This window comes from Ictalurus punctatus, chromosome 3 (genome assembly GCF_001660625.3).
Source record: "Ictalurus punctatus breed USDA103 chromosome 3, Coco_2.0, whole genome shotgun sequence".
Classification (NCBI taxonomy): Eukaryota; Metazoa; Chordata; class Actinopteri; order Siluriformes; family Ictaluridae; genus Ictalurus; species Ictalurus punctatus.
The window spans coordinates 25,949,143-25,976,809 of NC_030418.2; the positions used below are offsets into that span (position 1 = coordinate 25,949,143).

Below are 27,667 nucleotides of genomic sequence, written 5' to 3' on the forward strand. Positions count from 1 at the left end.
AAGGTCACAATAAAAGCTGCTTACTCTTTATAGAACTGCGTTGTTGATGAAGGTTAAATTTCAGTGCACGCTCACAGCAACTTGAGGAAGGAAATGGAAACAGATAAGGTGGAAGCATCGTCTCAACTCGAAGGAAGCGCAATTGTTTGTGGTACAGTTTGTTCTGGTGCTTTGGATATTTATGGAGTCATGACGTGCAGTTACATTCTGATAAATACAAACCACGAAACACCACCAATGTGCCTCTTAGCATTTTAAATGGAGTTCAACCATTAATTGGCACTGTTTCAGCAAAGTGGCCACTGGGCAAGGCACCGATCTGATTTGTATGCAAGACTATTATGCACTGATGTAAGAACCTTGGAGTAAACACTGAAGTCTTTAGTATTGATTACGGGCAAGGTCAGTGTCCATTCAAGTTCTAAATGCAGCTAAAACGCTTATTCTCATGGCCATAACAACATGCAATGATTGGGCCTCATTTTCTCTTTTAGTCAAATTGTGTGTAAACTGAAAAATTTTTTCCACAGGATTTCCAGAACAAAAGTTTTGTAAAGGCTGATTTTTCCTTGTACTTGTGTGAGTATGTTGATCACCCCTAGTGCAAAGTGTGTTCCCGAAACAGCCCGAAATATGTAGGGACGCCCACAAAACTCCATAAAAGGTCAAGAGCACAGACAGCTGGGAGCACGAAACGAGCGATCAGGGTACTGGCTGAATGACCGGAGTGGAAGTTATTTTGCTTCACTTTTATGCCAATAAAAAGTTTAATAATATATAATATTATTAATAGAAAGTGAGGGTTAAATCCTTGTCAGATGAGTTTGTTTACGGCTTATAATAAAATAATAGAAATAAACAATTTAAACTCAACAGTATGTTCTAGATATAAAAGTGCAGTATCCATGTAAATTATGAGTAGGGCTGCAACTGACGAGTTTCATAATCGGTTAGTTGGCCGATTTGTTTTTCGATTAATCGGATGGGGGCAAACTTTCATATATATATATATATATATATATATATATATATATATATATATATATATATATATATATATATATATATATATATATATATATATGGTAGCGCTGATATAAACAGTCAACTGAAAGTCAATGTCGGTGACTCTGGGTATTAGGCTAAAGCTAGCGGCATCACATTACGTGCGTATGACGTCGTGCGCCGTCGACTAGGACGCGGCTTATACTTCCGGTTAGTAAAGAAAACCCGCTAGTGTTATATTTGAGACGATATTACCTTTCTAAAATGCACAAGCTAGACGGTAGTGTGCATAGTGTAAGTGTACAGTATTTCATTTGGGACACAACTTTAGTATTTACTCTCCGATGCGTGTTTTCGGAACAGAAGTAAAGATTAAACGTACCCCGTGCCGTGCACAGACCGACTAATAATGAGATTCATTGACAACGATTTTCATAATCGATTTTATCGATTAGTTGTTGCTGCTCTAATTATGATCTGAGGTTGATCAAGCTGAGGTTTACATTATTTAGTGTTATTATGTGTACATTTATACACACTCAGTAGTAGAATACGGACGTTTTTCCGAACTTATGGAATTTTCAGGTACATCACATTTTTTTCTATGAATGCTAATTTATGAGTAAATCTGCTCATATTGAGCTTGATAAATGAAGCTCGTCGTTATACAGTAGCATAAACATGACAATAAAGTAAAAATAAATGTTTGTATATAAAATGTAGCTATTTTGCATGTAAAGAGTTGTAGCGTATTTTCTGAACAATTTTATTCATTCTTCCCGGATAGAATATACACACCGTTCTCCTCTGTTACTTTTTCACAAACTTTATCTCTGTAAATCAAATGAGTCATGGCTGAGAGCACATTGTGTATCCGCTTTCTGATGCAGTGGAAGGTACTATGTAATCAGGATTGCCTTCCTGTCACGCTTTGGCCGAGGAGCTGTCACTGGACACTTCCCTTTCTGATGGAGATGTGCCTTGATCTCAGTAAGGCAGAGCACCTCGTGGCTTGGTTTTTGAAATTTAGCCAGCTGTGTGTGTGGATGGTTTTTCTCCGACCCATTTCTCTTCTTTAATATTGTTTGAGTGCTTGGATTCTGGTCAATATTCGAAGCTGGGTTCCTGAATCAAAACGAGGCGAAGGTGGCAGACTGGAAAAATGTGACCACTTTTGTTGGTTGGCATTCATCCAGCTGCAGTATCTGCACCCAGCACCGAGCTTTTTTTTTTTTTTAATTTTTCTTTTTTTTTTTTTTTCCAGACTTTATAGAACTAATGTGATCAACTGACTACCCTTCCATGCCACTGAATCTCAGTCTTCATTCTTGCAAAATTCTGAGTCATATCTAAGGATGAAAATAGCCTGTAACACAACAACACATTTTTAAAAATATGCATGAATTTCCAAAACATTTTCATCTAAATATTCTATAGGATTGTGCATATTTTTTGTATTGGGTTGGAATATATACTTACATGATTTACACACTTGTTTTAAACACAGATTATAGGGAGCTGACGTCTTATTATAAACTAAATTATAAAATTATAATAATAAATAATTTTTTTGTTCATTTATACACCAATTATTTTCTTTCACTACCCAGGATCCTGGAGAAACTCTTATTTTACTCTCATTTAAAGGAATAAATTGTATTTTATTGAAGTCTTCATAAACTTGTGTGTGTGTGTGTGTGTGTGTGTGTGTGTATATATATATTAATTTATTCAGTGCTCACCATGTCGGGACTAAAACCTTTATGAAAGGCCAGTTTCAGTGTATTTGGAGGCTGTTTACACCTGGCTCGTTTTGAGCATTTGTTTCAGGATCTAGTGCGTCTTCTCCCTTGGTTCGGTTTGTTTAGACATATATGAACACAACAATCGCGCTCGGATCCTCACCAAAACAATTGGTCCAATTGCAACCAAACTCTGGAGCAATTCTGAAACAGCTGACCAACGAACTAACCTGTATAGCAATGCATGTATGTTTTTGCTAATGACTCACAACATGAATCACGACTTAACGTGGACCAAAGACGAGGTAAAATGCCTCGTTGAAATTTGGTCTGACGAGCATATTTCTGAAGTGTTTAGCAAGCGTCTCAAGGAGATGGGCTTTAATCGCCCTGTGGAACATTTTAAGTTCCTATAGCTAAAAAGAAAGTCACAATAAGCTCACACAGCCGCTGCCTATTCATCTTGATGGATGACCCGCTATGAGCGGAACCCTGGAGCATAAACAGGCTCGCGCTGACCAATGAGAGACAGTTTACTCACGTGACTTGCATAAACACGTTTTGGTACACTTTTGAAATGTTGCGAACGGAGTCAAGGAGAAAATGCAACCTTGTAACAATTTCAGTGTAAATGTAAATAAATAAAAGTAGAATTTAGGATGTTAGAACTGTAAATTAGCCTCTGGATGCATATGAAATTAAGTAGTATTCCAACAGTTGAGTTTGCCCTGGCCAGCGTACTGGAGATTAACCTGTTATTCATGGCACTGAAAATGCTGTATTTTGAATGCAGCGGCCTCTGTTCAGAGGCTTTTGATGAGGCAGTGGAAATCACATGCTGCATGTGTCTTGTCTCATGGCAGCTTCTTATACAACATGCTAACGAAGGCTTGCTGTGGAGGAGAGCTCCAGCTTTGAATGAGTGGGCTGGGTTGTGGGACTCTTGACTCCAGCCCACTCATTCAATTAGCTATAAATGAGAGATGAAAGAGGTGGGGGGAAAAAGAATATTTTACGATGAAAGAGCAGGCTGCTTGCAAAGTGCATCATTCTTCCTCTTTGAAGACCTGATGGCTTCATGTTTAAGCCTTGTTCATGAACTAATTCTTTACTCTGCTCGTTGTACTTTCAGCTTTACCTCACAGTCTCGATAAATTCATTAGCTAGCCCACTGGGCAAGTAAAAGCTCCAGGGTTTGGCCCGGTGTCATGTTTTTTTGTCACCTGGACACCTGACTGGGCTAAAGAAGTGGTTAATGTTATGTAATGTACATTAAAGTTAATGTAATGTAATGATGTATGGCCAGCTAGTTAGTTAAGGGCATGATTACAGACTATGGAAAAGGAATGAGTGTATGATTTCCTGTGGTGGGAATACTTGGTTAGCCGTAGTTCTTTTCCTCTCCTTGTGAATGTTTCGGCTGTGAGCTCGCATTGTGTCGAAATAAAAGCAGTTATTCGAGTCTAGCGTCTGTAGTTTTTCTTTCTCTACGTTTAAGTAGGTCGGTTATATTACTGCATTGTGCTGTACTTTATTTTGCTTGATTGTCTCTTCTCTGAAATTAATCAGCTGATCTGCCATCAGTCAGAATGTGCCTCTCCTGATGTGTGTAATGCAGCAGGTAGTGGGATTCAGAAGCGTGTTCTTCTGAGTTGTTGCATCATCATTCATTAGGATTTTTTTTCTTTTTCTTCAATAGCCAGGCATTAAATTATAAATCCTGAAGAGACTTCAAGGGAATCTGTTTTCAACCGGGTTGTAGGAATGTTTTTTTTTTTTTTTTCCCCACTCTAACCTCAGTCTCGATCACTCGCTTTCAGTAACTGCCGATCAGGGTCGTGGTGGATCCAGAGCCTGGATGGATTGCGCAAGGCACTCTGGGTACATGGATTGTGAGGCACTCAGGATAGATGAATTGGATGCCTTTTTCCCCAAACTGTTGACCTGTTCCTTTAAGTTTGTGCTTTACCACAACTTGCCCTGGTTTTGTTATCACAACCTGCAGTTGCAGTTTACCTGATGCATGTTCCTGCAAAACGAATTAGCTAAGTGAATTCATTCTGGAAGGCAGAAATTGATATCTGCGTCTTATCGGATCTTGCGCAGGCATGCTGTCTCTACAGTAAATTGCTTACGGCGGCCTGATATTTGCCTGAAAGTGATTGGAACATGTGCATTAAACAGAGGTGGGTTATCTGCTTAACAAGGTCTGGTAGCTTCTGAGGCAGCTTGTTTCACTTGACCGTGTGTTTTTGGACTATAAGCAGAAACTACAGCCGTAATATACCTTAAATCACTTTGCCACTGTTCTGTAGTTGTAGTTTTGTAGAAAGGTAACTCCTCTTGGTTAGTGAATAGTACGAAACCAACCTTTTTGCTATGAATCATTTATTCACTAAAATATTCAATATTTCGCATACTCATAGTAGTAGTGGAGTCGTATATTTAAAAACTGAAACATGCTTGGCCATGCAGAGAGCGGACCTTCCATTTGCTTTACGGTAAGCTACACAGTAAGCCAAATGATGTACTGCACACTATGCACTTACACTATGCGATGTACTCTACCGACTAGTGTATGACTTTTTTCAGAAGGGTTCTATCAAAATGGAACACCAGTGTTTTTTGTTTTTTTTTTTTTTTAAATAATTGGACGTAGAAGCCGTTTCACTTTCATAGTCACATGATGTGAAGCGCACGTAATGCAACGCCGCTAGCTTTAGCACAATACCTCGAGTCAACGAAAATGAGTTTCTTCACTGTTTGTCAGCGTTACCTTTTATACCCAACATGATCTCATCCTCCATCAGACGGAGGCGTAATCAAGTCACAGCCGGAAAAAGTGTGTGACCCAAGTCCTCTAAGGCGTCTGAGCATTTTATATTAAAAACACAGGGAAGAATATTGTAACCTGTAAACTGTACACAGTGGAGCACGACAGTAATGCACGAGCACAAACTTCTGTTTATCCGCAATGCTCCACTGTGTGCAAGGGGTTGGGGAAACTGGTGCGAGTTGTTTAAAAGGTTTAGTTTAATTCAAGTTTATCGGTATTATACGCTGTATTAGCACGCTTGCAGTGTAAATTCTGTCACTTATTATAACGGTAGCGATCGATCAGTAACGAGGCCGTGTTGCTCCTCACTCGCGATGTAGACGTGGCGATAAACAGCGGGAGCGCAAGTAAGATCTGTAATGTGCAATCAAAACGCTAACACAGGTAAAACAAATATGACTAAAGGCAGTGAGTAACTGTTACTCATGTAAAGTAACATTTTAGTCTGTTTATATTTATAACAGTCGGTTTATGGATTTTATTTCAAATAAACAAAAAATAGTACTGAAAATTTGGTCGAAAAAAATTCTGATAAATCGATTAATAAAAACCAAATAATAATTAGCTGATTAATTGATTCTGAAAATAATCGTTAGTTGCAGCCCTATTTTAATGTTAATGACACATTTTGGGGTGAAGCAAAAAAAACATACTTCCGAAATTTGGCGAACTATCAAAATCTTTTTGGTAGCTAAGTAATGACGACTGTCTTTCCAGTCGTATAAGCATTCGTAACATTGCGAACCTGAAACGGACAGAAGTAGTAAACCAGCTCCAGAACCAAGATTACAGTAGGACAATTAAGAATAGAAACATCATGTCCTTTTTATTCTTTATTTGCTATTTCTTGTAGTAAAATGAAAATGATCAAACTTATACGTTGAAGTGTCTACCGTGAAGCAGCAGTTTCTTTTCCCAGCGTGCAGTGGCTTTGTTTCACGTTGAATGGAAAGCATGTCGAGGGCAGCTGTGCTGTTGGAATTTTGTTGCGTGTATGATGTCTGTTGGCACTGTGAGGAAGGATGGGGGAGAAAAAACATTACCTTAGTATATGCCCTATCACTGTGTAAGTGCCCTGCTTTAACCCTGTTTAAAGAAATAAACAAAGTAACTCGAATGACCCATTTAAATTTAAACGTTAAGCTCGTTTAAATGCAATATTCCCGTCTTCTGTCAGTCACGTTGAAGGTTTACATCCAGCTCTTTGATGAAAATTTTGAAACTGTGAATAATGAAAAGCGGGGGGGATTTTTTGCTCTTCCTTTAGATGGTGCAAAGGTTAGTTTATTAATAACGACAAGATGCAGAAAAATATTAGTTTTTGAATAAATGATGTTAAATGAGATGAAAGAAGACCTTAGCAGTATGTATTTTCTTAATTGCTTCGTGTTTGTTAAGCTTTTACAGCAGTCATCCTTGCAAACATGAGCAGATGGCCAAAATACTGTGTGGCTGAAGGTTTGTGACCCGACCATCACACCCATTACGTGCTTCTTCCCCAAACACAATTCTATAGGATGTGTTTTTTTATTTTTTCTGTCCTGTTGCATTACCGTTTCCTTTCAGTGGGACAAAGAGGACCAAACGTGTTCCAGCATGTCTTCATGGACCTTGCTTTGTGCACAGGTTAATATAGGATAGTTTTAGGTTGCTTTAACAGCAAAGGGAGACTTAGATCTGGAATGGGATGTTGAAAAAGCACATATAGGTGTGATGGTGAGGTGTCCACAAACTTTTGGCCATATAGTGTCTGCTATTTATTTGGCTGTCTTCCATGCAAACAAAAAAAGGGTGGTCTGGCTAACGTTGAATTTATTTCATTAGGAGAAAGAGAGTGATGTGCTGTTTTTAAATCCCTAATTTAATCTGTTCAGGTTGATTTTGCTGGAGATTATAGTTCAGAGCTCAGAGTCGGGTCTGGTTTGCATCTACTGCACATGAGCTAATGGTGCGTGTACATGTGTGTGCACATTCGTTTGTGTACCTTTTGGTGAAGCAGAGGTTTCAACCAGAGTTTCTTATGTTTCTCACGTCTGACCGTTTCTGTCCAGCATGCAGCGTGTTCCAGTTTTTTCAGATAGGACTACAGGAAAAAATAAAGGCTTTCTCTTGTGTGATTTTGCTCATAGAGGAATGATTAGTAGATTTCTGAATGAATTCACAGATTTAAAGAGAAATCCAGTGAAGAGGTCTGTTATTAAAGGAGTGATTTCATGGTTTTTAAATGTTAATTATTTTGTTTATTGGGTGTAATGAAATAGGCTTACATGCTTTAATGTTCAAAAAAACGCATTATTTGTCAAACACTACATTATTGCAGTACCTCTATTCCCTGGCTGCCTGAAATGCTCAGATTTCTCCAAAACCCCTTCTTCCGAAAAGCCCAGAGTGCTCTGATTGGCCGGCTGACCCGTGGCGTTGTGATTGGCTGAAAGCCTTGCGTGTGTTGGAAATGTAACGCCCCTTGACTTAGCTTTAGCCTCCAAGGCTTCTAAAGCAATTCTAAGCTCCCAAACCTGTCGTCGGTTTTACCGTTTTAGTTCGAGCCCGAGTCAGATTCAGAAAATGCGGATGATCGAGCAGAACCAACTTTGCAAACACGACTTGAGCAGAAAGTTTCACAGGGATAAGTTTTTATTTTGTAACTCTCTGACCTAATAAGATGCGATGTAAATTCCCACCCCGCCTGCGGGACTAACTATTCTGTACACAGCTCCTGTGTGTACGTAGGTACTCATGCGATACATCTTTGAAAAGATAAGATTCTTGTGATTCGATTGATATAAACTGTTTCAAGATACGATCACAACAGCAGGTACGATCAACGTCTCCAGACCACCAACATACAAACAAACACTTAGAAAACTGCGGCAACGTAGCAAACTTTAACACAAATCTCCTCATTTGAACAGTCAATAGCAGATACCTCATTAAATAATCAAACACATTTACAGGTTGGGAATCGTTTCCCATTTTTCAGGAGTAGCCTTTGTGTGTAGCCTGCCTTGTACTTTCCCAGGTTCAGGAAGCTGTCCTCCGTAAAACGTGCTGTGCACAAGCAAACGTTCGGATTGTACTGCCCAGGAACACTGTCCTAAATAAACAGTAACCACTGATATTGTCCATTTTCGGAAGGCTAAACAAAGAGGTTTTGCTTTCACACCAAAACACAGCGTCTCCACAACATGGCTCCTGTATTTACTGAAGCCTCGCCTTCTTTCTTCGTGGCTGCCTTTGGGGCGGATTTATGCTGATAGTGCACAATGTGACATAAACATGTGACGGAAGTAAATCTGGACTTGGATCGAGGTGTTTTAGGCAGGTTTTAGGTTTAAGGCAATGCGAGACTGAGTTTTTGGGACTTTGCAGAGCTTATACATGCACAAAGGGTACATTACACTCAAACAAAAGGAAAGCATTAAAAGTCATGATATGACTCCTTTAAATGCTGTTTTGTGTTATGATGTAAGAAGTCTGTTCAGGGACTTTGTGATTGTTTCCACATTTGCCGAAACTAAGGAAGCTCTGTATTGTCTGTTTCTAGCACAACAGCGTTACTCAGGAAAGTCATATTGTCTTCAGCCAAGTGTTTCTCAGACTCTCTGGAGGATTTGAATATGCCGGCTCGTCTTCGCTTATCTGCGGCACTTAAGTGACCGTGCTATTTGAGAGAGCTTCCCACAGACAGACCGAGCAGTACTTTCAGCTACAGGCATGGCTTCAATTTCCAAAAAAAAAAAAAAAGCCCCAAAGCTGTCTGTAAATTTCATTTTCTGTTAGTGAGCCTGACTTTTTAAATGATTAACTAAGATATGGCAGTGTTGCAATGTTGTAAATGCGTTTCCATCGCATTTGTGACTAAAAATTACGTGTGCAAATGTTTGAACCAACTGAGTTTTATTTGCGTTTTTTCTTTTGTGAACTAGGATCACAACTGGATAAAGATAAAGCTCTTTCACGCTGCTATCTTTGCACGAAAGTAATTTAAATAAGCTATATTATGTTTGTTTGCTTTTCATCCTGTTCCATCCAAGTGTACCAAGAAAAACGTGAGGCTGTACGTGATGATGAAGCGGCTGTTAGTGACGGCGTTGCTGCTTGTTTCCTAATAGACGTAAAGCATAAGTTTGCTTTTAAAACAGCACAGAAGAAATTGAAAACCAACACTATTCAAAGAAAAAGTGACCCAAAGCGAGCCTCTGAGTGGTGCAGCTGCTTAGTCCTGTCATCTGCAGATTAAGCGTTCAAACCTAATTGATTTACTCTGCAGCATTTTTTCAAAAGTGTGTGTTTTAGATAAGTTATGATTATTTAGAATTATGGCTTGTATGGTCGGATCACATTTTAGGAACCATTCATCCAGACACTCAAGGGTTTAAAGGACAAGTTCGCCCTGACGCACATGTTTATATTGAAAAATCTGTGATGTATCGAGCGGTTCTGGTACTGATTTGTTGGCTGTGTTTTCGTTATTCCCGTGAGAACTTTGTGGCTGTGCCGATGTCACAGGGGGACATTGTTGGCTCAGCTCCAACGGTGTTTTTAATAGGAGAAACAATTTCAGAAATCTAAAACCATTTATAATGGTCGGATTTTGCTGTGAGCTCCTAAAAACAAGATAAGCACTTTTAGCATTTTGTGGTTCAGGTTCAAGATCATATTATTAATGAGAAATTCAATGTGGAAGTAGTGGAGACTGCAAACGGTGGACTCTCCGTCCCAGACTGCAGTGCAGCAGTGACTTGGCTCTGCTAGTTACAGAGCTACAAGATGTTGGCATTGACGGGGCTGTTAGCATGAAAGTTGAAGCTTTGGAAGCTGATCTGTTTGAGCAGAGTGTACAGATGAAGAGGTTATAGAGCGGGACAGAATAAAGGACTAAAGCGCCGCTGCAGTGGCCAGTGGTAGTGTTGGACCAACATGTTAATGAAAGAAGTTTAATCTCAAAAAGTATATATTAATCTTGGACACCACATGTTAATTATAAAGATTAACATGTTGGTCATTCAGGGTGGGATTGCTCCTTTAATGTCAACAGTTGGGTCAAGGGTGCGGAGTCACGCAGGTGATTTCCACAGTGCCGTGCCCCGTTAGTCACTGATCCCCCGCAGCTCAACTAGTAACAGCATCAAGTTGGACTTGTCTCAGGACTTCATATGTGCACGTGTAACATTCTGTGTATGAGCTCTATAGCTACCACATTAAATGGTTTAAGGCTGATTTTATACTTGCTGTTAACTATGCGTACACAAGATGGCCACTTGGTGGAGGCGCCATAGCGCCAAGTCACACTGTGTCCCCGACTGCATAAACAAACTAACGCTGTGTCTCAAATTACATTCTCATGTACCGAGTAATATCACTTTCCATCACAGAGTGCGATCACTCTCCGTCAAAAAACGTCCGAAGACCCACCTCTTCTGTGAACACTTAACTAACCACTAATTCCCCCGCAACCGCCAACCTGCCCCCAATACCCCCCCATCTCTACTCTGTGCACTTTGTTCCTGTTGCACTAAATTAAAAATCTTGTACGGTAGCACTACTTGTATTCTCTTGCTTGATTTATCGCTTTGTATGCATTTCCTCATTTGTAAGCCACTTTGGATTAAAGCGTCTGCTTAATGAATAAATACAAACGTACAGTAAAGGTTTTTAATTTGAGACTTAGCTTGCCAGTCTGTTTAATGCCACTGTGTATGAAATCAATAAACCTTTACAGTTTGACTTGGAAACCAGATGGACAGATGATTTTTTTTTTCTCTCTCTCTCTCATGCTCTTATGTGCTCTAGCTGGTGCATGTTTTCACTCTGATTAGCTCCTCTTGACTTTGTCATATAATCTTTGAATGATATCCCAATCATTTCCTCTTACATAAACAGGCATACAGAGGCAAGACCTAGCATCAATGCTTACAGCTCAGTATTAGGTTGCCCCCCCCCAAAGTCTTGAAAGAAGCACTGTATATCTTTACTCCATAAACAGTTAATAAATCATAACAGGGTAGGGGGGAATTCTGTTGAGTGCCTGGGACAAAAATGTTGAGTGTTAAACAGGGCAAAACTGAATTGGAGAGGACTGCTGTCGTATTTCCTTTTCTGGTTGTAAACATTATTTGGCGCACGTGACCTGCTCTTATTGAAGTAACACAATCATTCAACAAAAGCACTTCAGTCAGCAAGGTAGTATCTACTGAGACCTTGAGAAGCACTTTAAATTGGAGACTGTGTGTAGAACGTTTTGAGTGATTAGATGGGGATTTTGGTCACAATCCCTCAACTGTGCCAGCATGTACAACATGTTATTAGAGTCTGGATGGCATCTTTTCAGTTCTCGTAGCGTTCATGCTTTGAGAGAGCGAGAGAGAGAGTTGTATTGGGTTTAAATTTGAAACAGTTGCCTGTAGTGGAGCTATGTCAGCTTTGTACTGTGTAACAATCACATCAAACTGTATTTTACACAGTTTTGCCTGTTTCTGCATGCACACCACATTTGAAGGACTCCACCGTACAGTTAATAAACACTTATTTCTGAGTCAGCCTTTGTAGAATAAATGATGCCTCTATTTCGAGAACATTGTGCATTGGGTTATTTGATTCAGTCGTGTTAGTGTTGACTCAGTTTTTGCCTTTTCAAATAATATTTGCCGAACCGTTTCTGGTATATGGGTCTCTCCTCATTAGTGTAAATAGGAGCCTGGTCTTATATGACTGAAAATAACTGCCTGGGAGCGTTGCCGATATGGCCACCAAGTGGACAGACTCTTCTAGACACCACGGAGAGGTAGAATGTGTGTAACAGGCCTTAGCGGCTGTCACTTCTGTGTGGCGGATGTTGTTGAAGGCTGATCGCATCATCTGTTAATAAACCCAGAATCCTTTTTTTCTGCTCTCAAATAGAAAAAAATCCTTTCCAAACGATGTTGAATTTCTTCTATTATCTTTCTCAGCATTTTGTTGAAGTACTGTAAAATGTGCATGAGAGACAAAGGAGATTTATTTTACATATGAAATGAAACAGCTTTGATTGTCATAAGCTTTCCCAAGTTGGAATTTTTTTGGCGGTCCAACATTTATTTACCAGTGGGTTTAACAAAATTTTGTTTCTTGTCATAACATGTGGATATATAAGGATGTTTTAAAGCAAAAATAAAAAAAAAATCTGCTCCACCAAATAATCATCCAGTTTGCAATGTGTTCCTCCTTGTGCCAGCGGTTAGAAACATGGAGTTATAAATACCTGGAATTGAAGCCAGGTCAGCATCACTGGATCTGTAAAGCTTATAATATCTTGGTTTATACACGGTTTAAATTCCCATTGGTGTTTAATTTTGTACCGCAGTAAGACGCTGTACTCTGATTTACCATTTGAATTTTAAACAATAGAAATAAATACCTCTGCAGCCGAGTAGGGATGTGAAGGTGAGGAAATTTTCCCACCGATTAATCGACGCATTTTACTTTAGCTTTTGAATTAGCAGCAATACAGGGGCAGTAATCGCTTGAATAGTGGGTTCAGTATGATTCTGAATGAAAAACAACAAAAAAACAATAAAATGACAAACTCACTTATATTAAACATAGAACTTTTGATACCAAATCTTCTGCCATGGTCTTGGTCAGTGAGCTTGCTTCACTCTCGTCACATGATGAATGAAATCTGATCTGCGCTGCGACTCTGACTCATTCGGCTCGTGCTAAATTGAGCAGACACGTTCAGTTTCTAATTATAGTGTCCGTTCTCTAACTGAAATAAATTCTTTTTATCACTATATAAAAAGCAAAACGACAGGGGGGACGGTGCTGCGCCGGGCAAGTGATCTTAATCTAATAGCAGTTCATTGTTATAAGCGTTGTGGTGTTTGATTGTTCCGATACTACTTGAAAGAGTAACAGTAGTTCTCAGGCATGTAATTAGCATTTTGTTCTGCATGGCTGTCAAATATGACTGGAGAGAAAGGGGTGGCTTTTGGGTTGGTTCATTACTTCACAAGAGCACAAATTCCAGGTAGTGTAATGACGGGCTTGTATTTTATTATAGCCTGCTGCTGGCATGTAATTTGCAGCATTTGTTACTATGCAAATGCTTCAGCTGTAGCCGAGTGAGATCACGTTACTCGACTGTTCGCTAGGCCTGTGTTTGTATTTTGCCTTGACCTTTACCCCCCGTCCATGTCCATCTTTTTTAGCAGCAAATTAGTAATATATGGTGCACGTTGGAAATCGTTGCATGATTAGACTGTTTCTCACTAACATGGTGTACTCTGTGCTCTCTTGGGGAAATGCTGTTAGCGCTTTTGTCCTCAAAGCACTTAATTAGCTCGCCTGTACACAAATTGGACTTACTGGGCTCATGTAGAAGTGAAGCACACCTTATTTGAATTTGTGTGTTTGTAGTCTGGAGGGAGCCTGAGTTGGTGAATAGGGAGTGGTGTTCTTGTTGTGTTTATTGACACCTGCAACACTTCTGCAGTTTTATGGTACATAACTTGCTTCTTGAGATTCAGTGTACCCGGAAGATGTGACTCATGCGCGCTCTCTCTCTCTCTCTGTCTCTCTATCTCTCTGTTATTCTACTCACTCCGCTCACATGCAGAAAAAGCAGGAATCTACAGGGGAGAGTTAAGTAGACTCTGTCTGTGTCCTTGTGAAGGTGACTGAAGCAATGCATCCAAGGTGTCACTGTGTGCTTCTATATTTTGTCATTATAAGCAATACACTACCTTAATATTTGTTAGGGTTTTAAAAAAAAATGTTTGTTGTATTCCTCAATTTGCACTATACATTCCATCTGACTCGTGTAATATCTTTTCTCTCACCTAAGCGACACCTCTCCCTACATGGCTGTCTTGTATCCGGACTGGATAAAATTTACAGGTGCTGCTCTGTGGCTTTATTTCCATCCAGATCTGCCATGTTGTTGTCTTTCTCTGTCATCCTCTGAGAAAATTACAGGCTGAATTACAGGCTGCTGTTTTTCACCCAACTCGGTGGTCAGTCTGTTCATTTTAGTCCGGTCACTTTATACACATGTACAAGATTTTCTATGCAGATGTCGCCTCGCGACTAAAGATGTCTGACTGCTTCCGCTTGTCCTATTTAGTCATAGCGTGCACAACAGTGACCCTCCATCAGATAGTCAGATTAAATGCTTCATAAATCGCTAAATGAAGAAGGGGTATTTTAGAAGAGGGACTCAAGTATTTACTAATTATTTGTGGTAAAACCTTGACTTCACAATGCTACCTGGGAAAGCATTTTCAGGAGGAGAAAGAATACAACATCTTTCAAGAAAAGTGAGATCCCACAGGCTGATTAAAGAAGTCATTATAATGGCAGCCACAGGTATAATATTCACATATGCACAATATCATCAGCTTTTTGCTTTCTATAAAAAAACGACTAGTTGTATCACTACCAGTTCCTTAAATTTCTAATGACGCGTGTGTGACAAGCTTCTGGAAATAAGAATAATTATGGAAAAATTATTGTTATTATGGAAAAATGAAGCGAACTTGAAAACCTGTCAGACTTTGCTAAATGGCTCCAATAAAAAGGCCCAAAAATATACAGTACATTCACATGTTTATTTTAAGAAAACGTAAATATGTGGAATTTACGTCTTTTGTTATTTTGTGACCTTGCCTTGGCTGTAAAATCATGTTTAGTCAAGAGTCAGTTTAATGCACGGCTAAATACGATCAGTCCCCATAAAGAGGTCTTAACCCTTGCTTGCTAAGTGTTCGTTTCTCATGCAGTGAATGAGGTATATTGTTGGATAACTAAATGCCATAACGAAATGGACATGTGCCTAATCAGTTCAGAACAGAACCGACTGAATTAATCAGGAAGGTGAGCAGAGATCAAGTGAGTGAAGAGACTGTGACGAGACTCGTGTTTAAATGCAGCGAGCGAGTGACTTTTAGCTCGGGGATGAGACAGAGACTGATGCTGATCGTCAGAATGAGAACTCCTTTCCCATTATAAAATGTCAGGAATGTTGTTTAACGTAAGTAGATTAGATGACAAATCTAGAGGTAAACGAGGCGTCTCTCAGTGGACTCGAAATGGAATATTTACATTTTTTTCTCGTTTTTCACTTATGGGAGTAAGCTATTTTATTTATTTATTTATTTATTTTTTACACTGCTAGAACTTTACTTGTGGTTGAAACACATGCAAAAGAGGAACATATTTCAGATAGAGAAAAGGTGTTTTTCTCAGAATTGTGTATTAGGAAATGTCACAGTTTTGGATCATTGATTAATATAACATATAAAGTTCAGTCTATCACACAAACACATAGTTTGGCCTCAGATAAAGTTGAGTAAAGTTTTGTGTGTTTGTTCTGGCTTCTGAAGTTAAATCAGTTTATTTTTTCCCCTGTTAACAGGATGCTGATGTTACAATGGAGATTCTTCAGCTTCTAGCAAAGCCTTTCGACTGCACTGTACACACAGACTTGGCTAATCTGTGAAGGGTTTAGTTTTGGGGCTCTGCACTAATCTGGTATGTAATCTGAAATCTTCTTGCATGCTCAGTCATTTTTGTGTGAGGTGCATCTGCTTAGTGCAAACATCAAAACTACGCCATGTGTGTCTGTTTTGTTTTTAAATGTATTTTTATCTTCATACCGTGTGTGTGGGGGTTATTGGTGTGTCTAGTGTGTACTCTACGTGCGTCCTCTGCAATAAGAGCTCGGATTTTGTAATTGCACCCTTTATAATGTGAGTGTTGGGGAAATACAGACAAAGTATCCAGCATTATCTTTCTCTGCATTACACATGCAGCTGCACGCTAGAGTGTAGTATAGAAATATTGAATCTGTACATATTTCAGTTTTATGTCTCTCAGCTGAAAGCTTCCAGCCTCTGTGAGCCAGTGCTTTACAGATCGACTCTGAGTAAGCCTCTTTTTCTTTTTCTTTTTTTCTTTTTCTTTTTTAAGCTAGTCTAATGCCTTCAGGCTGTCTTTTCCAGAAGGTAAAACTGCATTTCTCTCTGCATAAGCGGTATAGGATTAACACTGACTGCATGCTTAACACTCTATGCTTGCCGGTCATATTTCAGTAACAGGAGACTCATGTTCCCCCCAACCATATGTGTAGGGTCACAGTATGGTTGGGTTCTTATGTGACGAGCAGTTCAAAGATTTTCCTGCTCCTTTGATCCGAAGTGGCAGCTGATTTGTGCAGATTCTTTTCTGTACGGGATTCATCTGATGCAAAGCGTTTAGTTCATTATCACCTTCTATGTATTGTAGATGCACTACGTGTCAAAATGTTTGTGAACACTTATGGATGCTACATTCTATAGCACTGTGTAAATATACTACTGCACTTTAAACACAATGCTGACAGTAACACACTCACTGAGCAATTTATTAGGAACACTATATCAATATTGGGTAGGGCCTCCCTTTGCACTCAACACAACCTCAGTTCTTCATGGCATGGATTCCACAAGATGTTGGAAATTTTCCTTTGAGATTCTGGCCCATGTGGATATGACTGCATCACGGAATTCCTGCGGATTTTTCAGGTGCACTTTCATGCTGTGAATGTCCTGTACTACTACGTACCGAAGGTGTCCTTTTGGAGTCCGATCCAATGGCTGGGAAGGCCACTGAACAACATTGGACTCATTGTCATGTTCATGAAACCTGTACAGTTTTGGTAGCCTGTGCCCACTGTAGCCTCAGCTTTCCCTTCTTGGCTGACAGGAGTGGAACCCGATGTGGTCTTCTGCTGTTGTAGCCCATCCACCTCAAGGTCCGACGTGGTGTGCATCCTGAGATGTTTTTCTGTGGTTATGAGTTACTGTTGCCTTTCTGTCACCTCGAACCAGTCTGGCCATTCTCCTCTGACCACTCTCATCAACAAGACGTTTCCATCCGCAGAACTGCCGCTCACTGGATGTTTTATTTATTTATTTTATTTTTTATTGCACCTTTCTGAGTAAACTCTAGAGACTGTTGTGCGTGAAAATCCCAGGAGATCAGCAGTACTCATACTAGCCCATCTGGCACCAACAATCATGCCAAGGTCAAAATCACGGAGATCACATTTTTTTTTTTCCATTCTGATGGTCGATGTGAACATTACCCAAAGCTGCTGGCTCGTATATGCGTTGTGCTGCTGGTATATGATTGGGTGATTTAGATAATTGTATGAATGAGTAGGTGTACAAGTGTTCCTAATAAAGTGCTTGGTGAGTGTAGTTGTGCACTATATTGCAAAATGTGTATGTGCTTTTTGACCATCCCGTTTCAGATTTCCCCACTCTTCTGGGAAGACTTTCCACTAGATTTTGGAGCGTGGTTCTGGGGATTAGTGAGGTCAGACACTGTTGTCAGGTGAGGAGGCCTGGGGTGCAGTCAGCATTCCAGTTAATCCCAAAGCTGTTCAGACAGGTTGAGTTCAGAGCTCTGTGCATGGGTGTGATGGTCATATAGTGTGTCTGTAACTGGTGGGTTCGTTATGCTGTCTAGGTATGGCGACCAATCCGTGCCAAAAATCCAAGCGCGTTACTAACACTCAAATTATTGAAACTTGTACGCGGTAAATTGCAACCACGAGAGGAAAATAGAGGTTCACGCGCAGAAAGGGGAGAACTCGCGCACTCATTTTAAACCCTCGCACGCGCAAGGAAAAATCTCTACGCTCTGCTCTTGTGAACTTTTTCTTTTTGTCAGCAGTGGGCGGACCCAACTGGCTTGACTGCCTGAAATATCATTGGCTAACTCACTTTTCCGGAAATCAGTTCTGATTGGCTCCAGAAAGTGTTCTACCAGTTTGCATTTTTGGGATGTTAATAGTTCGCGAGATCAAGGAGATATTATCTTGGGGCTAACAATTAATTATGAGAAGTCTTACAACATGAATGATTATCAATATGATGATATCAGCTGGCTGGATGCCTATCTATCGATCTATTAACATCCCAAAAATGCAGAACACTTTCTGTCTATAAACAACTAGTAAAGATACCCTTATTTGCCTATATTATACTGCATAGTGTAGTATGTTGCAAGGGTATCAATCGAAAACCATCGACAAATGAAAAAATAAATGACCCGTATGAAGAGAGTCCGTGGATGAAGTCGTGTCTCTCATGAAAGAGTAGGTAACTTCGCTAATGCTTCGCCACAGTGGCAGGCAGCCAATCAGAAATGATTTCTGGAAAAATTAGTTAGCCAGTGATATTTGAGGCTACAGGCAAGCCAGTTAGGCCCACCAACTGCTGACAAAAAAAAAAGTTCATGCGAGCAGAGCATAGAGATTTGGCCTCCATCTTCCACGAGTGAGCATCTATTTTCCTCCCACGGTTGTAATTCACAGCACACGCAAACGTCAAAAACACGCGTGCGAGCTTCAATAATGCGCTCGGATTTCTGGCCCGGATTTGCCGACATATATAGACATTTTACTGCTGTGGTTTGGGGGGAATCAGTACACAGTTCTTCTCACTGATCTCCTTTATCCCATGAAACATTTCTATCCTGATGGGTGTGGCCTCTTCCAGGATGACCCTGCCCCTATCTACAGGGCATGAGGGCTCACTGAATGGTTTTATGAGGATGAAAAGGAAGTCAATCATGTATTATGGTCTTCAGTTATCAGATCTCAACTCCTTTAAATACCTATGGGAGATTTTGGAGTGACAGCGCTCTCATGAAAACACCATTTGAGGGAATATCTTTTAGAAGAGTGTCCAAGATTTGTAGAATCGATGCGTAGATGCGCTGAAGTTATTGTGGCAGCTCATGGTGGCCCAACACCTTACCAACACAATTTGATCATATTTTTCTTTGATTTGTCTGTATGTTTCTCACCCTCTCTTGAACATTTGTCTTTCTTAAGCTGTCATGCTGCTTATCTCCTCTCTCTCTTCCCTCCCCCTCTCTCATATAGTTCAGGCTTGCTTTCTTTTCTTTTTTCTCTCTCTCTCTCTAATTCATCAGCCTGTTCTGTTTGGCTCTCTGCCCCCAGGCCTTGCTGAATGAGTCTAGAGTCCTTGGAACAGCAGACTGACTTGTGGGTGTGTATGTAATTATCATAGAATTGATATTGAGGCAGTTCTGGCTCTGTGGCTCTGCGGTAGATCTGATTTTATGCCATGCTGTAAAGCAGTCGGAGTCACAGGTGAGCTCAGAGTTGTGTTTGAATGGCTGGAAGGCTGTGAAGTCAATACAGCATATTGTTATTGCTAGATTTTCCTGCTGGTGTGGGTCTGCCACTGAGTGTTTGTCTTCTTTTGCAAGACCATCAGAGAGATTTATCTACTGAACTGTGTATACTAGGACTCCATGGTGAAAGCTTAAATGTTGAGAGCTAAATTTAAAGTGTAGGATTACTCAACAGGTTTTGTTTCCTTTTTAAAAAAAAAATCATTTTACATCAAAACATCTTTTTCTTTCACATTTTTCATTATAATCCTTTATATTATAATACCACAGCACTGTTGAATTCTCAAATCTGACTGGTCAGAGGATGTTGGTTAGTTTTCTATAACAGAAGGCCTCTGACAGTAGTTCTGGCTGTAATCCAAGTCACAGGATTATATTATGCTTTTTCAAATTCAAGTTATTCGGTCTATTGTAACAACTTGCACTTGGAGGACTCTCCACTTTAATCTAAGATTATTAACAAACAAAGGCTGTTGTTTATAATGGGGGGGGGGACATCTCGTTCATATGGTGAAGCTTTCTTTGAGATGTTTGTTTAACATTTACGGAAGGAGTCTCCAGGGTCAGCCAGTAATTTTTACGCAACAGGAAAGTCTTTGTTTCCGTGTGTCTTTTTGGTCTTATTAACTTTGAGAGAGAGGGAGAGAAAACAAGAGAAGCTTTATAGTGATAACAGGAACTAACTTGTCTCTCAGCTGTTCCACAACATCACGTAACTGTGAACGGTTTAAAAAGTGTGACGCGTCTTTCATTAACAAATCCAAATTCTTTGGCAAATTGCTGTGGTATAAGAAGAATTAAAACGCCTTGCGATTGTGGTTTTGGAAAATAACCAACTTTGTGGTCATTATTTTCCTATAGTCCTGTTTGGATTGCATTACTTTATCAGGGGGACAAATCATTTTCTTTCACGTCTCTTTCATAATATAACTCCCGCATCCAGACGGCAACGAAATTGTCACAGGAGGGGGTAGTTTCTAGCAGGTTGTATTTTCTACAAATCTGGATGTTTGCGTCATGTGGTTATAATATCACAATCCGTTCACAACATGGCATCCAAGCGGTCGAAGAGACGAAACTTATTTCAAGAGACTTATTTCAGTTCGGGTTAAAACCGGTGGTCCAGCAACAATGTGAAAATGCAATAAAACAATAATCACAAAGTATACGAGAAGCATCCATCTTCTGTTTCGCAGCTGGGGAAGTGTTAAACATCTGATGGAGGGTCACTGATACAGTAGGTAGGTTTGCATGTGGCCATTTTCTTCAACCCGAATTAATTTAATCCGGTTGCAGATTCCGAAAGTACTGTTTATATGTTCCCTAAACATTGCAATCTGATTTAAATATTCATTTATGTGTTGCTTTATTGTGTAAATGTATTACACTTGTATACAATAACGTTAGAACCCCATTACAGTTACTGCTCTCATAAAAAAACACAATTACTTTCATTTTAAATATCGCTAAATACAGCATCAAACAACATGTTTGATCAGAATGAATATTTTGGTCAGAGTTATTTGAGAGCTGTTTGACATGCATGCATGGACTCATTCAGTGAAGTTTAATGGAGACTAATTTTCTGTCAGGACGAGGCTTTATGTGGAATGGAAATACTGGTGTGAACTTCTAACATTTACAGATAAGGATATGAAAGTAAAAATTTCATTTCTGCGCTGAAGAAAACATGTCTGGAACACATTAAACAGCACACGCATCTGTCGCAGCATCTGACACGAGAAGCCATGTTAATACACTTTGTATTTGAGTTTGTTTGAAGCGCTTAATATAAAACGTTCTCATTTTTTTTCGACGACCTGGATCGTGCACGTTCCCCCAGCAGCCTCCGTTGTTTTTCACGTGTTTAATTAATAGAAATGCGTTTTTCAACTTTGTATAGTGATGTCACTGAAGGCGGTTATCCACAGTGACGTCACAGGCCCGACGAATCCGTAACGAAATTCATTGTTCATTTTAATTATCGATTATTATTGATTTGTCATTGCTGCCCTAATGTGCAGTAGAGTTTCTATTCGCCGGTAAATACCAGTTATTGACGGTTAAAAGTTGTAAATGTCAGGTAAAATCAAAAACTGTTGGATACAATGTCTGTTAGCCGAAAGTACATTCGCAAGTGCACACCTAAATATAGTCTCTGTGTCTCTGCACATATTTACTTTACTCAAACGCTTCTCCTGTAACATGTACTCTGATTTCCTCGCATTATTCAACCACACACGTACACATGTCTTTGTGCACGTCTCTCTCTCTCTCTCTCTGTCTCTCCCTTTCTCTATCTCTCTCTGTGTGTGTGTCTCTCTCTTGCTCTCTTTCTCTGTGTCTCTCTCTCTTTCTCGCCCTGTCTCTCTCTTTCTCGCCCTGTATCTCTCTTTCTCGCTCCATCTCTGTCTCTCTCTTGCTCTCTTTCTCTCTGTCACTCTCTGTGTGTGTCTCTTTCTCTTTGTCTCTCTCTCGGTCTCGCTCTGTCTCTCTCTCTCCGACTCTCTTTGTCTCTCCCTCTCTCTATCTGTTTCTGTGTCTCTCTCTATCTCTCGCTCTCTTTCTCTTGTCTCTCTCTCTTTCTCTCTCTGTCTATCTCTCTAGCTCTCGCTCGCTTGCTCACTTGCTACAGGAGGCACTGAATGCACAGACAGACGCACACAAGTAGTCCTCTTGTGTGTAGGCACAAGTAGACACCGCGCATTGGATCTTTTAAATGTTTAATACAATTGGACTCATAAATAAATTTACCACAACAGTAGCTAGCATAAGTTTAGTCTCTGTTGTCTAGTGTCTTTACTCCTTGTAGCCTGATGAAATTGCGTTAGTCTGCAGTCTCAGCAGATGTCAGAAGGAAAAAGGGCAGGGTGCTCTGTGGTCCCGTGGTTGGATCAGAAGAATGGGGAGCCTGTGATTTAATGCTCCAGAATCAACAACGAGAAAAAGATGTCATTAGCTAGTTTTAGTTACGCTCTCGGATATGGCGGTTATGTTCATTCATTAAATCAACAATTGTGGTAACGATTAAGATGTGATGAATTGTTCAGTGCTAATGTATAGACAGGTTGAATAGTTGATGCTGTTGGAGTTCAGGCTTGTGCTATTGAGTGCAGTTATTGTGCTTTATTTTGAAAGCTCCTTTTTCAGTGATGTGTTAAAAGTACGTTACAAGTAAATACGTTTATAGCTCCTGCTCTTTCTGAAGCAGCCTATGAGCCAGAGTATCCCTTTTAATATTAATGAGCTTATGATGAATGTTTCCGTTACATTGAATGCAAGTGCACAACAATAACAGATATTGCAAGCTCAGGAGAAATGTTCCATATTTGTAAAAAGTCTATTCCAGTGGTCGGGAACCTACGGCTCGCGAGCGACACTTGGCTCTTTGACAAAAAAAATCATGTGGCTCGCCAGGTGTCTCACCCTCCATCAACATATCCTCGTTAAAATTTGACACATCACTAGAGATCAGTTTCCTGTAGAAAATGGAAAGTCAATTACAATTCCTTTGTTGTTCAGCCTACCGAAGTTGAATGAAATCAAAAGTCAGTTTTCAATAATATATTTCACGCTGTACCGGTTAGTGCGCGTATGCGGTGCTGCGCGCACGTGGCATGACCCAAATCAACGGCAAACCACTTGCGTTTCTATGGTAACCTCTCGTGCTCAGATTTAAGCAGCTACCTAGCTCGTTTGCAGAGATGGCGAAAAGAAAATAATTCAGAGGAGCATGAAAATTTCAAAGTGACTGGACTGAAACTTGCTTTTATTGAAAACTCTGGTACTCAGCTGTGTCTGATTTACACAGAACGTGTTGCCTCGTTTAAAAAAAAAACAAAAAAACAGCTGTTAAGCGACATTTCGAAACCCACTGTGCAGCGTTTGCAGCAAAGGACCCGGTGGGTGAAAGCCAAAGGAAGACGTGTAAGGACACGTTACAAGCGGGACCGCAGCCGCTGCAAGCGTGGGCGGGGCAACTGGAAGCCTGAATGCTGTCCGCTTTGCTGGATCATTGGAGATCGTAAGACAAGGAACTTTTTACTGATGGAGGATATGTAAAACCATGCATGTTGAGTATGGCAACTGAACTGTCGTCTGATTTCCTGAACAAGGAAAAATTCAGTGTTTAAACAACAAATTACGGGAAATAAAACTCGCTGGGATCAAGTCATTTAGATAGAACATACAAGACTCTCACATACCAATTTTTACTATCAGGAGAAAATCCGCCAAAGTACGCACCTGGTCAATACCCTCTATCCATTAAACATATTTTACTGGACTGTCATACCTCTACACATCTGAGGAAACCTGTATTATTCAGCAGTGTGCAGGGACACACTCACACACACAGTTGTAAACTTTCGCTACCCTTAAAGGCTTGTACATTCCGGGTCGTTGCTGTATGGAGAATTTATCAGCTGGTCAGCAGTGTGGAATGCTTGGTTATTAGATATCTTGAAATCCAGAAACACAGCCAGTAAATGAGTGCCTAAGATGCACAGAGCTGATACTTATGAAAAAGTTTTTAATCAAGTGAATCCAAATTTAGTTTTAGGAACGGTTTTTAGGACAAATTAATCTTAAACAGCTTATTTAGCTGCAATTTAAATAACTAGAACTGGCTCCCGCCATGAATATAGCCATAGAAGCTGGCATGGTGGGGAAAAAAATTCAAGAAAGAGCAAATCTTTCAGGAAATAAAAGACGTGCGCCTGTCAGCCCGAACGGTGCATGACCGTGCTGTCACGATGGCACGTGAGAGAGAGAGGGAAAAGAGCACGGATATAAGCCAAAATTTGGCAGATTCCCCCCCCCCCCCCCCCACTCACATGCACGCGCACAGACGAGTTTTTTACAGTGGATCTTTCGGGGAAAAAATTGCGTTAACCAAAAAATAAAAAATGTCTCTGCTGGGGAAAAAAAAGGTTTCCGACCCCTGGTCTAGTCCAACCGTGTTATTGCTTACAGGAGAGTAAGAGCGATGCTTCTGCTGCGAGTGACTGCTAGACATTAACCAATATCAGGTAACTAAAAGGTCCCTGTCTGTCTCACGATGTTCTTGGTCTTGCATGAGTTGTGTGCTGTGCTCTGAATCCACTCTTACAATCTTAGGATTAATTTTTCATAATATAACAAGGAGAGCTTGAGATGTAAATTCTGCCTTGCGTTTTTAGTTATTGGGCTGGCTCTTGGTGAAATAGGGTTTTATTTTTCTTTAATGTAATACAGTTTCCATTTCCTATTTATATTGTGTATAGTAGGTACCTGCCACTGAATAATGTATTCTGTTTTTATGTTGTGTATTACAAAGTCTAATGTCTTCTGCTAAAATTTAGGCTGTATTCTCCCCAATATTCGTAGTCTTATATCTGTCTTTATGGCAGCAGGTAGTATGCGACATACAGGATCGATTGTCTGTGCTCAACATCTTTCAGTTTGAAATCAGAATTTCCCAAATTATCCAAGAACACTTGTCGATACAAAGTCTTTGTATTTGTTTTGCCTTTCAAACTTTCTGTGCTTGCATTACAAGATGACATTTGTGCAACACTGATGGATACTGCGTATTCTGGCACGGTGTAAAAATACTACTGCACTTTAAACACAATGCTGACAGTAACACAATCATACACTATACACCTACCTTGTTTTTGAACATCCCATTCCAGATGTAGTCCCCGTTTGCTATTACAATAACCTCCAGTCTTCTGGGAAGGCTTTCCTCTAGATTTCATATCATGACTGTGGGGATTTGGGGGGGGGTTAAATGTTCATGAGCTTTACAACACATGCGCAGAATCTTGTCTGCTCTTACAGTGATTGGTGGTCTTGACTCTGATGTCAAAGAGTTTTAATATGTAACGGCCAGCGTGTTTGGACTGCGTTAACGTTTTGTTCCTGGCTCTGGACGTGATCGGGTCCTGGAGGGTGGGCAGGTTTCTCCGATAATCCTGGCAGCCGACCCAAACCAGACAGACCCAGAAAAACACCGTGGACACTACAGAGTTATAACAGCTCCTACAGGTTTCTCAGCTGTTGCAGAAAGTACATCCACTGCAGAGTTTTTTTCAGTTATGCAGTCTATATTGACTTCCCGGTTCAGGTCCCAGGAGACTCATCCACATCCATCAGTCTTTTCCTGTATAGTAAGAGAAAGCAGTGGTTGGCAGCACCTTCAAGTCTGCCTGCAACTCCAGTCTTGAACATGTTCACCTACAGGTTGTTCAATTTTCCCCTCTGTATGCAGACTTGTCCTGATCTTTGATGAGACCAGTCACTGTAGTGGCATCTGTAGCGACATCAGGTAAAGGTGTGATGTGATGGACATGAGGCAGAACATTCCCAAGCTTTCGCTTGTGTTCAGCAACTCTGAGAGATGTGATGTAATATTAGGATCTTCCTCCAAACTTTTGACTGCAGTACAGTTATTAAAAAAACCTCTAACAATAGTAGATATTAAACAAACTGTATGTTATGCGTGAATTGTACTCTGTATCTGTTGTATTACTACTCAACATTATCACATTCTTTTTGTGTGTCTGAGTGCATAGCAGCCTGCAGGGTTCTCTACATCTTCATCTAGTAAAGAGCCACTCCAGCAGCCTTTTTGCCTGTTACGCCCCCGTGTGCAGACACCGTGTGCGTCACCTGACCTGACGCAATCACCTGGGTCACTCAGAAAGAAGCTCTGTTATTTATTTGCCGGTTTAAGATGCTGTAAATGGAGAGGTATTTTAGACCCAAACGGAGTGAGTCATGCTGAGCACAACTTTATTAAACTTGTTGTGTTTGTGTCCGTAACCAAAGCTAATGGTAGAAAATCTCGGGTAATACGGACTGTGTTGTCGTTCTCGTGCCTTTGTTTTCGCTCTGCACGTCTTTAAATTTGAGACAGTGGGGCTTTGAAATGAAGCTAAGCTCATTCACGCATTATAACCAGCTCCACTTGAATAAATGCGCATTTTGCACACATTAAATAGATTCTATTGGCTGAATGAAATAAGCTTAATCATATACAGTAGTAACACATGTTCATAATAGTCGGATGTCAGACTGCAGAATACAGACAATTTGCACAATATATTTAGGGCTTCATAGCATCTAAACGAAGGGTTGACTTGCACAACAAATAATGATTTGACCTGCATTTCTTAATTTCTGTTTTCAATACTGAACTTCAGATGATCTTAAATGTGTTTTAATGTGTTAAATGTGAAGGAGATTTACTCAACACTCAATACCAAGCTTTCAATTTTGCTTCTGTGTTCTGCCACATTTAGGGAAATTAAATAAACCTATAAAAGACAATAAAACTAGAATTTTAGGTGTTCAAAAACCACAGGCACATGTGCAGAAGCTTAGCAAGTAGTTATGTGTTGAGACAATAAATCGGTTGCCTTTGTGGTTTCTCATTATTGCCATAGAAACAAGCTTTCTCATTAATGCTTTACTGGTAAGATTTTAGGTGATATCTCACTAGTGTTTGGTAGATGAGCACGTACGTCAGTTAGACTAGTGTGAAAGTGTGAAAACGAATAAGCCCCACCCCCTGCATCGGCTGATGTCACAGTCCTTGACTTGCGTATAAAACCAATGGCTCGTAAAATACACTAGTAACAGAACATTACTTTTGTTTACGTTTTCAAACGATCAAACTCTGATATAATACGGCGTAAGGTCATGTTTTTGGTGTTGCACTGGTGTTAATACCAGTATGGAAAACAACAAGTAGACTCCATTGCTGTTTACAGATCCAAAGACTTTTGTTGCTTCTCATATCTGAAGGGCTTTTCAGTCAGTTTCTGCGGTGACTCGCGTAACCCAATTACAAGTTTTTTTTGTGTGTGTGTTTTTGCGTGTGCAAATTCCTCTTACTTGTTTCTTCACTCTT

At 40.1% G+C, this 27,667-nt stretch overlaps 1 protein-coding gene across 9 annotated transcripts in view; it reads left to right on the forward strand.

The window, feature by feature from the left end:
• ndst2a (N-deacetylase/N-sulfotransferase (heparan glucosaminyl) 2a) overlaps positions 1-27,667 on the forward strand; it is a 139,192-nt gene that overhangs the window by 12,343 nt on the left and 99,182 nt on the right. For 6 of the 9 annotated variants that reach the window (XM_017463574.3, XM_017463569.3, XM_017463568.3 and 3 more), the window contains exon 2: positions 15,977-16,092. The exons of the other annotated variants lie outside the window; for them this stretch is intronic. The gene's annotated coding sequence lies outside the window, so the exon portion shown is untranslated. The remainder of the gene's footprint in view (positions 1-15,976; positions 16,093-27,667) is intronic. 9 annotated transcript variants of the gene reach the window in all.